This window comes from Sarcophilus harrisii, chromosome 3 (assembly GCF_902635505.1).
Source record: "Sarcophilus harrisii chromosome 3, mSarHar1.11, whole genome shotgun sequence".
In the NCBI taxonomy this organism is placed as follows: Eukaryota; Metazoa; Chordata; class Mammalia; order Dasyuromorphia; family Dasyuridae; genus Sarcophilus; species Sarcophilus harrisii.
The window spans coordinates 303,903,313-303,920,191 of record NC_045428.1 but is presented as its reverse complement, the minus strand read 5'-3'; the positions used below and the strand labels follow the sequence as shown (position 1 = coordinate 303,920,191).

Below are 16,879 nucleotides of genomic sequence, written 5' to 3'. Positions count from 1 at the left end.
TGAACAAATGTTCCTGTGTCTTGATTTGAGCATCATTTTACATTTTTTCTGGCATGGATGTGACTGTGGTTAAAACAGATTATAGGAAAACAACTAAGGTAATAATAGAATTAATGGAAGACTTCCTGACCTTACTACTACTTGTATATGCATATCTTCACAATTGAAGAAAGGAAAACAAAGCCACCAGAATTTTGGAAAGGCCTAGAAAAAGATGAAGAATCCCCTCATTTATTTGTTGTATGTTAATTTACTTGGTTCTACCTTAAAACTATCTAAGGATTTGTAGCAAGGGCATATCTATTGTTTAATATCTCACATTTTTGTTGACACTTAAATTTATAATACACTTTCTTAAATATATATGTATGTGTATATGTGTGTATATATATATAAGAACATATATATATATATATATATATATATATATATACACACACATATACATACATACACATACACACATAAAAAGAGTGTGTGAGTTATATTTGGATAACTGCTAGCAGTCTTATATTGCCTTAAAAAAATTTGATAAATCCTTGACTTGCCTTGCTGATTATTTATACTTTTCAGAAGTTTGAGGAAATAAAAGTCCTCTGTGGTACCCCATCCCCCAATTCCCATAATGAATTGTTTTCCTTGTATGTTCTCATGATTGCCTGGAGGCTCCTGGAAGTCTGCCTCTAAGCTGTTTCCTATTGGCTCCTTGTTAGAATTTGTTAATATATTCTAATGTTAATAATTAATACTTGTTTTCTTTGCTAGGTGTCTACTCAACCTCCTTAAGCAATGACCAAACATAAAGAGATCCTTACCTGGAATATTCCAAAATCTTTTACTCCTTCCTGTCTCTTCTGATTTTCCTATTAAGATTCTTAACAATATTTTCCCCTATGGTTACACATTAGCATTAATTAGTATATGCAGTCTTGAACTGTTATTTACTCATTTTATATTTGGAGTAATCAACTAAAAATTTTTTATACACACTTTTATTCCTTTTTCCTATAAGATGGTAAACATTTTGAGGGAAGGGGCATTGTTTTATATTTCAATCTCTCATCCCCTACTGCTTATTAGACATCTTAAACTCAAGATGTCCAAAACCAAACTCATTATTTTTCCTCTTCTCTCCCCTCTTCCAAACTTCCTTATTATTATAGAGGATACCACCATTTACCTAGTCACTAATTTAGGTGTCATTCTCAACTCTTCACTCTCTTCTCTTCTCAACCCTGACCCATATTCAATCCATTGCCAATACCAATTTTACCTTGGTAATATCTCTCTCAAATCTGCCCCCTTCTTTCCTCTGATATTTCCACTAACCTGGTGCAGGTCCTCATCACTTCAAACCTGGGCTATTGTAATAGCCTGCTGGTTGGCTTGCCATAAGTCTCGCTCCATTACAATCTCTACCAGGCTATCAAAGTGATTTTCCTAAAGTCCATGTCTGATCATGTTCCCTTCTACTTTATAAATTCTAGTAATTCCCTGTGATCTCTAGGATGACAGGGATATTTCCTCTTCCACAGTACATCTGTTTTCCACTTTTTTTTTCTTTTAAATATTACTTGCTAAACAATCACACTTGCCATCGCTTTCCGGATCAGACCATGTGATTTGAATTCATTGTCTTGATTGATTTTACTAAGTCAGATGCCTGACCTGGTAGGGCCAGGTTATGAGTGAATGGTTTTATGCCAATTAAAGGTTTTTATATTTCATCCCAAAGGTTATAGAAACCATTAGAGTTTATTGACTAGGAGGAGATGGCCTGAGGAAGGGGAAATATCACAACTTTCCAAAAGAGAAAGAAGAGTCTTCAAACTATGTACTAATAAACTTGACTAGAGAAATATAGTGTTGTGTATAAGGAACAATAGATAGTCCAGAATGACTGATACTCCAGTAATGAATGTGAAGGAGAATATTGTATTAAAAAAAAAAAAAAAAAAAAAAAAAAAGGATGGAACAACAGGAGAGGGATAGATGATGACCTTTAAATGCCTAGCAGTTTGCACTCTTTCTTAGAGGTAAAAAGGAGATACTGAAATATATCAAGATGGGGGGCATAATGACTTGGTCAGATTCAGTGCTTCCTGCACTTAAGGAAAATTCCTTTGGCAAATAACTGATGCTGAGGCATGAGAGCAGTAAGGAGGCTATTGCAATATTCCAGGTAAGAAACAATTAGGGGCTGATCCAGGGTGATAGCTGTGTGAATAAAGACAGCTGTGTGGTATAAATGAAAGATGTTGTAGAAACAGAAATGATGAGATTTGACAGCTGGTTGGATTTGCAAAGCAAAGGAGAATTAGGGGTTGAGAATGAATGGAAGCTTGTAGCTGAGAAATTAGAAGGTAGTACTTTTGACAGAAATAGGAAAGTTTGAAAGAGGAGAGGTTTGGAGGAAAAGATAATTAGTTCTGTTGGCTAAAAAAAAGGGGAGAGAAAGCAAAAGGGAAATAACTTCTAGGGGAATTATAGGATCTAATGATTTTTTGAAAGAATGGAAGAACCTGGATTTGTTTGGAGTTATCAGTAATGTAATTAAAAGAATTAACAGAATGAGAGAGAGAAGAGAATGAGAAAAACAGATGATAGAACAATTTTCTGCGGCAGAAAGGAGAGAAAAGAATGAAAGAAATATGGATAAATTGACCTTAGGAATAAAGACAAATCTCTTTATCATAGACAAAAGAAAGAGATAGTGGGGGACTCTGAGATGAAGAATAGGAGAAAAGGGGGAGCTCATAGTGAAGGTCCTCAATTCTCTGAGTGAAGTATGAGGCAAAGTTTTCTTCTGAGAGGCAGGGAAGATAATGTGGAAGACTTAAGGGGAGAAGAGAAGGTTTAGAATAGTCATTGTGGTTAGATAATTAACTATGGAGTAATATTTATCAATCAGTAACTATTTATTAAGTGTTTATTATATGTCAGGCAGATACAAAAAGAGGAAAAATGACAGTGCCTGCCCAAAAGGAATTTACAATCTAACTGCGGAGACAACATATAAACAAACAAATACACACACACAGAGGATGCACAGGAAATCATTGACTGAGGGAGGGGACTAGAATTAAAAGGATATGGAGAAAGTTTCCAGTAAAAGACATTTTAGTTTGGACTTTAGCTGAGAAGCTTGAGAGGTCAGTAGGTGGAGTGGAGGAAGAACACAGGGACGGCAGGAGAAAATTCCAGAGCCGAGAAAGATTGCCTTGTTGCAGCAAGAGCTCACATCCTTTGCGAAAATAATTGGAAGTTGATGGACATAGAGAGCAACAAATAATACCATAAAATTTTATTCTATTTTGTCAGACAGGAAATTAGTAGTTACTGATTTGGGAGTAATTCTTGCATCAGCAGTAAACATTTAGCCACTAATGAAATTCTGTTTTATCATTTGGACTTTCATTTTTTAATGGCAATTTATAGCTTGTATAGTTAATCAGTAAACAAGCATTCATTAAGTGCCTACCATGCGCCAGGGACCGTGGTAAATTCTAGGAGTACAAAGAAAAGCAAAAGTTAGTCCCTGCTCTGAAGGAGTTGACAGTCTAATGAGGGAGATAATGTATAAACAATTATGTACAAACAAATATATACAATTTAAACTGGAGATAACCAAAAGAAGAAAGACACTAGCAAACTATATTATTGTTGCTACTAAGTGGTACACACATGAAAGGGAGATATTGTCTTTTGCTTATCTTTGTATGCACTGAGTGTTGCACATTGTAGGCACTCAATAAATGTTTATTTAATTAAATTGAAATATTTTGATTAGAACATCTTTAAGCATCCATAGTATAATATTTTGGGTCACTCGAAGTAGAATTTTTTTTTGTTGTTGTTTTGGAGTGTATCATCATTCCACTGGGGAAAAAAAAAGAAAAGAAAAACAATGCTTTAGATATAAAATTCATAAATAAATTTGAGGGACAAGAAAGAAATTTTCTTTTAGTTCTATATAAAGGAGAAGTCATGCCTAAAGAAAAGATAGAGATAAAAGATAAAATGGATAATTTTGATTACACAAAATTTTAAAAGATTTTTAAAAGCAAAACTAATTGAACTAAATTGAGAAGGAAAACAGTTGGGTAAAAAAAAAAATCTTTGCAAGTATCCTTTGACTTAACATTACCACTACTAGCCATGAATATCAAAAGATATTTTTTAAAGGAAAAGGACCTATCTATATGTACAAAAATATTTATAGCAGTTTTCTTCTCAGAGCAAAGAACTGGAAATTGAGAGGATGCCCATTAATTGAAGAATGGCTGAATAAACTGTGGTATGTGATACTATGGAATATTATTGTTCTATATGTTTATCTAATGATGAGTAGGATGCTCTCAGAAAAACCTGGAAAGTCTTCCATAAACTCAAGTACAGTAAAATGTTCTATGTGCAAAGTTATGGCAGTGTTATAAAGTGATCAGTTGTGAATGATTTTGCTATTCTCAGCAATAAAATGATTCAAGACTATTCTGAAGAACTTTTATGATGAAAAATGCTATCTATATCCAGAAAAAGAACTAATTATATCTAAATACAAACTGAGGCATACTCTTTTAAAAATTATTCTTGAGGGTTTTTTTGGCGGGGAGGGGGGGAAATCTGTTTTCTATTACAATATGATTTTTATGGAAATGTTTTACAAAACTTCATATATGCTTTTTTAATGGGGAGAGGAAGAAAATCTGAAACTCAAAGTTATTTTTTACTTTTTTATTGTTTTCTTTTTGTCTTGTTATACATGTACTTTTTTTTAAATAAACATTTTCTTATGAATAATGTCAGAAGAGAAAATTAAGAAAAAAAAGGAAAAACCATGAGAGATAAACAGTAGAAGAAAAAGGAAAAAAAAGTGAAAATAGCATGTATTGATTTACATTCATTCTTCACAGTTCTATCTCTGGATGTAGATGCTATTTTCTATCCAAAGTTTATTGGGATTGCCTTGGATCATTGAACCATGAGAAGAACCAAGTCTTTCATAGTTGATCATTGCACAGTCTTATTACTGTGTACACTGTATTCCTGGTTCTACTTGTTTCACTCAGCATCAGTTCATGTACATCTTTCTAGGCCTTTCTGAAATCAGCTTGTTCATCATTTTTTATAAAACAATAATATTCCATTACTTTCATATACCATATCTTATTCAACCATTCCCCAATTTATGGGCATATACTCACTTTTTAATTTTTTACCACCACAAAAAAAAAAAGTTGCTAAAACATTTTTGCACATGTGGATCCTTTTCCCTCCTTTGTTATTTTCTTGGGATACAGATCCAGTAGTAGCACTGCTAGACTAAAGAATATACCCAGTTGTATAGCCCTTTGGGCATAGTTCCAAATGGAACTCAAAGTTTTAAAAACAAATGTTAAAAAAAACTGTTTTACATGTATCTGGGGAAAATAAAAATATTTTTTAAAAAAATCTTTGCAACAATGAGATGAACCACGCCAATTCCAATAGACTTTTGATGGAGAGAGCCATCTGCATCCAGAGAAATGATTATGGTGACTGAATGTGGATCACAATAGAGAATTTCATTTTTGTTGTTCTTGTTTGCTTGTCTGTGTTTTTCTTTCTCATTTTTTCCCTTTTGATCTGATTTTTCTTGTGCAGCATGATAAATGTGGAAATATGTTTAGTAGAATTGAACGTGTTTAACCTATATTGGATTACTTGCTAGCTAAGGGAAGGGGGAGGCGGGGAGGAAGAAAAATTTGAAACACAAGATTTTATAAGGGTGAAGGTTGAAAATTATTTTTGCATGTATTTTGAAATTGAAAAAGTCATTATTATAAAAACAAATCTTTGGAAGAAATTTTTTTATAAATTTCCAAGATATATAGGAATTGATTCAAATACATAAGAGCCATCCACCAATTGATATAAAGATAAAGGACATAAATGAGCAATTTTCAAAGGAAGAAATCTAAGCTATCAATTATCAAGTATTCTAACCACTAAGAGAACTACACATTAAAGCAACTCTGAAATTCTACCTTATACACATCAAATTGGCAAAGATGACAAAAAAGTAAAGTCATATGATTTTTAATCACACATTAATACAATACATATAAGAACCATGCAAAAAGCTCCCCAAACTGGTATATATCCCTAGAGCCATAGATTAGTCATCCCTGTACTATACGGGTGTCATATCCTGGACTGTAGCATTCCTCAGAAATTGTCATCTAGTAAGTCTGGATTTTATACTCAGCCACAATGGAACTTATCTGCTGTAGCTTGAAGAGAACTTCCTCTACTTTATTCTTATCAACTCAACATTTCATAGGGTTTGGTGTAATTGGAAATTTTAGTGTATGTTACCATCACTAGATCACTTAGAAAAAATGTTAAACAAAACTGCTCCCAGCACCCACCTTAGAAGACCCTACTGTTTATCCCTCTTCATCCAGAGAAGTGGCTTTTCAATCCCTACTCTGTTTCTAAGCTACCTGTGCTCTGTGAGAAAACATTCCTCCCAATCCCATGGTAACTCAATTTTTAAAATAGCTTTTGATATCAAACCCTGTCAAGGTTGTTGAAAGTCTCAACAAACCATATCTACTGGTTCTTCCTTGTCCATATGCTCATTTACCCCCTTAAAGAATTCCATTAGATTAATTGGGCATGACTTCCCTTCTAGACACTATGTTGCCTTATCATTATATACTCTATCAGCTCATTGACAAGGAAGTAAGCCTTAACTTGGTTCCTAAGGTCTCTTTCTAGGTTCTATGATTAGAATATACAATATTTCCCCAGTTTTCCCTTAGAAGGATCCCTCCAAAACTTTTGATTAGATTGCAGCACAGAAGTTGGAGTCACAAGATTCAGGTTCAAATTCTGTACTATCACGTAATATCTATGTGATCTTGGGCAAATTACTTCATCGCTGTGAGTCTGTTTCCACTTCTGCAAAATAAAGCTTTAGAAAAGAAGTCAGAAAGTCCTGAGTTCAAATTAAGTCTCAGCTAATGAGACCTAGCTATGTGACCTTGGACAAACTGACTTAACCTTTCTGCATCCCCTTAAAATGAAGATAATGATAGAACATCTCTCCTAGGGTCGTTGTGAAGATCAAATAAGATATTTGTAAAGTGCTTTGCAAATTAGCTAGCTATAATGATGAAGATGATGATGATGATGGCAGCCTGATGAAATCTTACAAACTGATGAAGTTATCCCAACAATAAGCTACCTGAAACATGGTGGAGAAGGTTAGAGAAGTCCCAAAGTAATGTAGTCAGGTGAGAAATAAATCTTCTAATGACACTCAACACTGCAATTATGCCTCTGACCCTGTTCTCATTGTAAGAGATGGAAATAAACTGTCATATCTGTAAATATTCAGGCGTATTTTTCAAAACTACCCTCCACCAAAAATACCTAGATAAAGTTGAAGATAGAGATAAGGTCTGTGATTATTTTAGGAACTCCCAAATGAGAAAGTTCCTTCTATCAACATAGATCAGTACTCTCTCTCTCCAACTTATAGTTTTAGTGAGTTGCCTAAAACATTGAGAGGTTTAATAATGTACTTGCTCAGGATCACACATTAGAAGTAGGAATTGAATTCAGGTTCTCCTGAATTGGCTCTAAGGCCATTCTCTATCCACTGATCCATATTATGTCTGAAGGAATTTAAAGATGAAGGTAAGAATCACAGGAAGATTCTCCCCAAACTGTTGTGAGGAAGTCTGATTTGGTTCACTTTTGAGTAAGAAGAATTTGATTCTATTATCCTGAGGGTAAGGTGGCTCAATTTATGGAGCTTTGTTAATTCCAAGTTATCCACTGGGATTTTGATTTTGTAGGGTTAGTTTTTAATATTAATTGGTCTTCATTTGGGGGGGCGGGGCAAGACAATTGGGGTTAAGTGGCTTGCCCAGGATCATACAGCTAATAAGTATTAAGTGTCTGAGGCTGAATTTGAACTGGGTCTCCTGTCTTCAAGGCCAGTACTCTATCCATTGCACCATCTAGCTGTCCTTGATCTGCTTTTTTAAACCAAGGCTAGTACATGGAGAAGAAATATTATAGTTGCAGAAAAATTATAGGAAAGAATCACATGTAGTTATTTTATTACTATGATTTTTTAAAAATATTTTAAGAAAAAGATTCCAGGGGCAGCTAGGTGGCATAGTGAATAGAATACCAGCCCTGAAGTCAGGAAGACCTGAGTTCAAATCTGATCTCAAACATTTAACACTTCCTAGCTGTATGAACCTGGGCAAGTCACTTAATCCCAATTGGCTCAGCAAAAAAAAAAAAAAAAAGATTCTAAAACAAAAAAGGAAATGTATCTGTTCACTATTATCTATTTAAAAGGAATAGCTTGTTGTATACAATAGATTTGCAGTTTCATGTGCAATCTTTTTTATTATACTATGTTATGGAAATGTTGCTTTATTCTATAATATAAAATAAAATAAAGAAAAATTTAAAGAAAAGAAAAAAGATTCCAAAGTTTCTGCATGTCATTCCTATTTTCTGTCTCTTAATCCATTTGACATATTTGTTTCCTTATCTTTGCCTCTCTCAAGTTTATCTAAATTTAATAAAAAGAGATGTAATTGCTTTTGTGTGTCACATGTGCCTGGCATTGGAATAAGGAGACTTATTCTCATAGTTGATGTATAAAATGATGTGTTATATGATTTCTAAAAGATTAGTTCTTTGAACTTATAAGCCCCAATTAATAAGGTGGTAATTCAGAGGATAATTTTCTTAAGAAGAAATTGCCACCTGCTACAGCATATTAATCTGTCTAATTATATATTATCTTTACTATACATTTCTCCTTATGTCTCCCAAATTGTAAACTTGAGAGAAGTGATCATTTCCCCTATTTCTTTTATATTGTTCCATAGGGTCTTGAATTTAGATGGTAAGGAGGATTCAGAAGACTTGTTCTGGAGCAGGAGATCATGAATTCAAATCCCACTTTTGACAATCATTCTCTCTGTTTCTTTGGGAATGTAACCACCCAGGATTTCCATTTCCTCATCTGTAAAATGAGAAGACTCTTTCAGGTCAAGATCTAGGATCCTCTAAATACTTCCCTATGACTAAATGACAGTATATGAAAGTAATCAGAACTCTATCTAGGCATTATGGCACCTGGATCAAATTCTGTTAAGGAAGAGGTGTATGTGTATGTGGGGGGGGGGGGGGGGGGGGGGGGGGGATGGTTAGGAAGAGGATAACCTAAGTTATACTTATTCCTGTATACGGTACTAGACTAGAAACGGAAGTCTTTAGAATTGAGGTGGAGGAGCTTGGAGATGTTTAAGGAAGGCAAAGATCAGGGTAGAAGTATTAAACCAGAAACTGAACTTATTAAGAAAGCTATCTAGGCTGGAAGGGATGGGGATCTACAAATAAGAGGAACAAAGAGATGAACAGGATGGAATGAGAGAGGATCTAGAAACAATAGGGAATAAAAAAGAATATCAGCTCTTCTTTTTGGTTCTTTTTGGTTAGGTAATGTTAAGGGAGAGGCAGCCTCCCTTAGAGAAGAAGCAAAAATAAACCATCTTTAGAAACAGGAAAAGTTTTTTTGTTTGGGCACCTTTAAGACCTGGTGAATGTATGTTCCCTTTACTTTTCTCCTCTCCCCTCCCCCAATCTTGCCTCATGCTGACTGATGAATTTAACTCTCTTATCCCTAAATTGTGTTTATTTTCATTCTATGCTTTTATAATATACTTTTTAAAAATAGATTTTTGTCTTCAAATAAAAATTAAGCTTCAAAATATTTTGACTTGATTATGGGAAGGACAAAAAGGGAATCTTTGGATAAAATTTCTAAACTTAACAGTGAATCAAAGTCTCTCTCTCACTCTCCCCCTCCCTTCCTCCTCATTTCTTCCTCTCTTCCTCTTCTGCTCTCTTCTTTCCCTTCTCTCCTCTCCTCTCTCTTAATTTCAACATGAGAGACTTCAAAGGGATAAAATAGAAGGGAGGAAAAGCAGTTCTTCAAAACTTACCAATACATCAGCTAAATTTGATAGTATATGAAACGTTTGATACCCATAGTCCCCCACTTCTCTAAGGAAGGGAGATAAGTGCAATTTCTTATCTCCTTTTTAAGGCAAAGCTTAGTCATTGAAATATATAACTTTGAAAAGAAATTCACTTTAAGTAGAATATATATTCATTCATACATACATACATACATACACACACATATTGCAAGTTACATTTAAGTGAGTACCAGTAAGAAAAATTACTTAATCTGATGAAAAAAATAAAGGTTAATTTCATCAGAATTTCATCAAATTCTACTACTCCTTATAACAATAACACATCATGATCCAAGTAACCTTGGAATCTTGGAAGTGGATTCTACCAAGCTTGAAAGTCTTTTGGAATGATCCTGGAGATGGGATTAGGAGATTGTGCATCTGTTGGAAGTTTGGAAAGGTTCAATTAGTAGGTAATGAATTATCATGTCATTTTTTTTCTCCCCAACACAGCTTTTTGATCCAAAGACACTAACCTCCTGGCTGTTTCAGGAACAAGACAATCCATCTCTCAGCTCTAGGCATTCCCTCGAGGCTGGAATGATGTTCCTCTTTCTCTCTGACTACTAACCTCTCTGGCTTCTTTAAATCCTAATTAAAATCCTATTATCTACAGGAAGCTTTCCCCAAACCTTTAATTCTAGTGCCTTCTTTCTGTTAATTATTTACTATGGATTCTGCATGTAGTTTACTTTCTATGTGTGGCTAGCATGTTGCCTCCCTATTAGATTGTAAGCTCCTTGGGGGGGGGGGGGGGGGGGAGGAGGAAGAGGAGAGGAGGACAGTCTTTCATTCTTTCCTTCCCATTACTTAACATAATTGTACTTAATACTATATGCCTAGCACATAATAGATGCCTAATAAATGTTTATAAAATTGAATTCTCAAAAGCTATACTTTTTCCCCAGAGTTATAAATTTTACTGGAGAGAAATAGTAAGGATCAAGAACTAATTGCTATAACCACAAAGTGAAAGCATCAATTTCTTGAGCCATTGGTTTAAAAAAAAAAAAAAAACTGTTTTAAAAACAGATTACCCTTTACTTACAACAAAAACTTTAAATATTCAAGGTGGAAGTGAGTGTTTCTAACATATTCAGGGAGGTTGTTATTACAAACTAATAGGTCTTATTTGAGGATGTGGCTTATAGACCTAATTCATTCCTTTAACACTTTATCTCACATAGGTTGAGATTATTATAATTTTAAAATTAGATTATCAATGTATTAATTATGTTTTGTATATTTGATGTGTTAATTACATTAAGTATTGAATATGCCAAAGAATATTATTACAAATCAAAGACAGAAAGGGAAGACAATCATGATTAACAAATAAAGTGATGAGGAAATTCACTCTCCAATGGGACCTCATCCCCTTACCTTCCCAGACACTACAGAAATACTTGTCTTTCCCATTTTGTAATCATTTTTATAATTTCAGAGATTGCTACTCTGAGTCTGCCTTTCTTTCCCTGGGTGCTGTTCAGTAGAAAGGGGGAAAGTGCTAAGAATAATATAAATATCACTGGAAAATGAACCTTCAAGCATTCAGGAAGACAAAAGTTATCATGGAGTAAGATTTTATTATACTAAGTCTATCGATTGTTACTACGATCAAGCACCCAAAAGATAATGCAAATGAACAAGTATTGAATGTTAATAAATCTTCTCATATCATAGAAACAGTCTCCTTTCAGAAATGAATGACTTTTTATTTCTATTTTTCTTTAGGTCTTAATTTAGGGTCCATGCACTTGCTTTTTTAAAAAGAAATTTTTATAACAGAAATTAATACAAGTTCTTTCCCTTTGTACTCCTGTATGTTTAATTTTATGCATTTAAACCCTTTATTCTGAGAAGTGATCTACAGGTTTCACTCTATTTCCAAGGTTGGGAGGCATGACAAATAAAAAAAATTATTCTAGAGGAAAAAAGAGCATTTGATAAAAGTGAAAAAAAAGTTGGCCCTTGAAACAATTTCTCTTCAGTTTGTAAGGAAGCTCTTCCTTCTGAAAGCTATCTCCCATTTGGGGGATAAGATTGGAAGTAGTGGGGAGATATTGAGAGTGCTGGGGGAAATAAAACTTAGTCAATGAAACATTTGAAAAAATAGAAGAAAGTAGGAGGATTCAGGAGGAGACACTAATAAGAAGGTGAATCTGCATTGCAATTATTATATATTTAATAAATATATATTTTTTAAAAACAGCATATAAAAGACCCATAATTTCATACAGAAACCATTTTTTCCATTTTTATGGAAATATTGATGTTTGTTTAATTTGTAATGAAAAAAGAAATTAGAAAAAGGGAAAAATATTTCCCATATAAATTCCATCAATGAGAGATTCTCTTGGCTTAATAAAATTCTCTTTGACAATAACAATTGGCTACATTTTATTTTGAATTATTTCCACTGGTTGGATGGCTTTCTTCCATAACAGTTAAGAGCAGTCACCCAAGCAATGTAAGTTTTAATTAAGAAGAAAGAAGATAGAACCTAGCAATTTTTTGCAAATGAAAAAGCATTTAGTATGCCATGCACAAAGAACTATGCTAAACATTTGGTATACAAATAGAAAAGCAAGACAACCTCTGTTCTCTCTTTCTGATTGGGGAGACTACACACAGAGTAAATTTCAGTCACAAGTAAGAAGGAAATGGGTCCTTAGGATACAGTGATAATGCAGATAGTAATGCAACTCATTTAATATTATTTTCCCTGATAAAAGCATATCTATTTCAGATGCTGAACTATTTAACAGTGCCAAGGACTTCTGGTAGTAGAAACTTTCTTTTCTGGATCTTAGATGCTGTGGCAGAAGTAATTGCCAGGTAAGGGCTTATTCCCTGGATAATGACTATGTGGTGAACTGGAAGCAGGGCTAGTGGTCTTAGGGTAGGACTAGGAGAATCTACTGTTCTGAGGGTTCTTGGACTCAGTATTCAGTATTCTAGATTTGGATCTGGGGTAAGTAGTGGGCAGTGTTTGGATTAACCTGGTATATCATTTCCTATCACTGAGCCTACCTTGCAAAGGACACTTTTAAGGAAAATAGAAAGATCTGGATAAGATACCCCAGTGATGGGGTTTAAAACTTCCACAGAGCAATATGAGGATTTGTTATTGTGGCATTGCTCAGTTGTATCTGAAACTTTGGGACCCCATTTGGGGTTTTTCTGGTCAAAGATACTGGATTGGTTTGCTATTTCTCCAACTTATACAGATGAGGAACAGAGACAGTAAGGCTTAAGTGACTTGCTCAGGATCACACAGCTAATAAGTATCTGAGGTTTTCCTAAGTCTAGGTCCAGTGATCTATCCACTGTACCATCCAGCTGGGCACAATTCCCTAAAAAGAAGAGTCTTTTTAAGGTGGGATAAGGGTGCAGAAGGGAAGGAAGGAGATTACTAAAATTCCTGTTTCTTATTTCTGATGAAGATTCTAATGGCAGAAAAAAACTGAAAACTGACATAGAAGAAAGAATTTTATTCCTTACTCTGCTAGTTAGCTTTGTGACTTCAACTAACTCACTTCACAAAAAGAGCAGTAGGTTCTAGTTCAGGGATTCTTAATTGGAGATCCAATGTTCCCTTGGGTCCGTAGATAGATTTGAAAGGGTCTCTAAATTTAAAACATTTATTATTTTTATAACTATTTTAATGTAATTTATTTATTTTGTAAATCATATGTGTTTGACTAGAAAAAAATATTATATGTTTGCCTTATGTATTTAAAAACATTATTCTAAAAAAGGTCCTATGACCTCAACCTAAGAAAAAATTAAGAATCTCTGGCCTAGATAATATCTCGTGTATCCATTCTACTTCCAACTCTATTATTCTCTGACTTCTAAGATGAAAGTCAGTTTCCAAGGCCATCTTTAGCACCCAAGCCTTAAGATAACAGATCTATAGACTGAAGAACCCCTGACTCATTGTTTCACATGAACAACATAAATCCTTTAGAATTTCATGGAGAAATCATCATTTATTTTGAAAAATAAACTCTTAATTTGTTTGAATCAATACTAAATAAACTTCTGAGGAATTCTTCAAACTACAAAAAAAGTGATAATATATTATTTTGTACCTTTAGACATATAATAATAATTGTATTAATAACAAAATTATGAAATTTAAATGAAGATAATAACGATGAAGAGGAATAAGCCATACACTGTGCTAAGTGCTATTTATAAATATTATTTTATTTGATCCTCACACAACTGTGGGAAGCAGGTGCTAATATTATCCCCATTTTATAGCTAAGAAAACTGAAATAAAACCCTTGCCCATAGAAATCTACTTTAAAAAAAAGTTAAAGGGAAGAGATATTTTAAGTAATATTCATGATATTTAAGAGTTTACAAAGTTCTTTTTTTCCTCAGTAGTATTTTATCTTTCCAAATACATGTAAAGATAGTTTTCAACATTCATTTTTTGTAAGATTTTGTGTTCCAAATTTTTCTCCCTACCTCCCTTACTTTCCTCCTTCCCAAGATAGCAAGTAATGTGTTATAAGGTAAACATGTGTAATCCTTAGCATAGTATCTCATTGAAGTATCCTCAGCACAACAGTTGTGAGGAAAGTGAGCATCAGAAAAAATGACAGAGAGAGGGGAGGGAGAGAGGGGGGAAGGGAAGAAAGGAAGGAGAGAGAGGGGGAAGGGGGAGAGGGAAAAAGGAAGAGAAGGGGAGAGGGAGAGAAGGAGAGAGAGGGAGAAAGAGAAGGGGAGGGGAGAGGGAGGAGAGAGAAGCAAATACAGACTATAAATGTACACATGCTTCTTAGTCTTTGATAGGATTTTGAAAATGACCTCATCTACAGAAAAATGAATGAAACATTTAAAAAGAGTTTTTTTTGGTTTTAGTTTTGGTTTTCATCTTAAGGCCTGGATGCTAAAGATGGTCTTGGAAAAGGACTTTTGTCTGGATACACAAGATATCATCCAGCTCCTTGCCATTAAAAAGACTATTCAGCTCACTTCCTTTTCTTCTACTACTTCTACCCTCCCAATTCATAAAGCATTACACATTTTTCATTCCCATTGAATGCAGAAAGGTTCCTAGAAGAGTTATATTCTAATTGATCCATAATCTCAATCTGAAAAAATAATGATTTTGAATAATTTTATATGTGGTGTGTGTGTGTGTGTGTGTGTGTGTGTGTGTAGGAATTATATGATAATCTTTCTTGGGGCCTGAAATTTCAGTATTCCTTAAGGTAGGTCTAGGACAGCCTACATGGCTGTGAAATTTAACCCAGGAGCCCACCAGTTCAGGAAAGAAAAGAGACTTTCCTCTCCTCTCCAAGGAATTTTGCAATTAGCCAAAATAAAAAGGGCTCTGGGAAGCAAGAAACTGGATCCACAATGGAAATCTACCTTCAAAAAAGTTAAAGGGAAGAGAGGATACTGTTTAGTCTACCTGATCTTGTAAGCCAGGAATACGTGGGATCCAGTGCTACTGCTGACACATCCTCTCTGTGTAAGCCTGGATAAGCCACTTAGTTTCTCAATGCCATGGACCAGAAAAGAAGGAAACAACTAGCTTTCTTAGATACAATTTCCACATCTAGGAAATGCTATATCAGTGAAGTTTCCGATTCAGGCCCTAGCTTAGATTTCAAGGTATCTGTGAATTTGGGGGGGTGGGGTGGGAATTGTACTCTTATTTTCACTAACTTTTAACTGAGATTTAAATTTTTCTTTCAATTGTGAATTTAAAATAAAACTCTTCTTAGAGGGATTCATAAGCTTCATAAGACTGCCATGGGGTTGATCAGAGATAGAAAGAGAGACAGACAGGGAGACAGAGAGAGATAGAGATTAAAAATCTTTTAGTTCTAACATTCTGTAAGTGGAAAACTCATCTAGCAACTCAGCAACGGGGACAGTGGCTTCTTAATGACTCCTCCCCCTCCCCCCCGAGTTTGTCCAAAGGAACATAACTTCATAGTTCAGTTTCTTCATCTATAAAATGAAACGCTAGTTTGGGAAGCTTAATAAAAAAACTCTATTAGTATATGCTATCAGTTGTCTCAGGTGATTCCTGTCTGCTCTTATATACTCTTGTTTCTTGTTTTGTTCATGATTCCCGATAACCTTAAAATAAAACCTTTTACACGCAATAAAATCTTCTTTCCCCCTCCAACTTCCCACCAACTCCCTCGCATCTTTACCAATCTTTCTATCTCTCCTTCACTCACTCACTCACTCACCTGGCTCCCCGTTACAGGATTCCACTGCACGCACAGGTGGCTGAACCGCGCCAGTTCCTTTGGTTTTCCTGGTTGGGGCGGATCCGAAGAATGGGGGCTGCACTGGAGGTTTCTAGCACTAGGAAGGATAGAACGCAAATACCCCTAAGCAGTGCTCAAGAAAGCTCCTCCCGTATTGCCCACGGGGCTTCCTACTCCTTCAAGTTCACAGCCTCTCAGGAAAGGCGGCGACTCAGCCCTGCCTCCTCTTCCATCCTATCCGTCCCTCCGGGTTGGGAAACAGCATCTCCTGCAGAAAGCCTACGGAAGACTGGGAGAAAGAGGCTAGAGAAAAGCCAATCCTCAAGCAGGCTCACGCACTCAGTCTCCTCTTCCCCAGCGTTCTGATTAGCTCCGCCCCGCCTCCGTTCCTGCTACTATGAGAGCTCTCTCCCGTGCGTTTCTGTGCGCGCTTTCTCCAGTGAGCTTCTGTGCGCACTCTCTGCAGTGCGTTTCTGTGCCCGCTCTCTCCAGTGCGTTTCCTGCCCCCCAAGTTGCCACCGTCTTTCAGAGTCGGGTCTCCAAGAATCTACTATCCTAGTCCTATGACTGCTA

At 35.2% G+C, this 16,879-nt stretch overlaps 1 protein-coding gene across 1 annotated transcript in view; it reads right to left on the bottom strand.

The window, feature by feature from the left end:
- Positions 1-16,677, bottom strand: part of CASR (calcium sensing receptor) — a 144,849-nt gene extending 128,172 nt beyond the window's left edge. The window contains exon 1 of the mRNA XM_003763628.2: positions 16,286-16,677. The gene's annotated coding sequence lies outside the window, so the exon portion shown is untranslated. The remainder of the gene's footprint in view (positions 1-16,285) is intronic.
- Between the last annotated feature and the right edge of the window lie 202 nt (positions 16,678-16,879).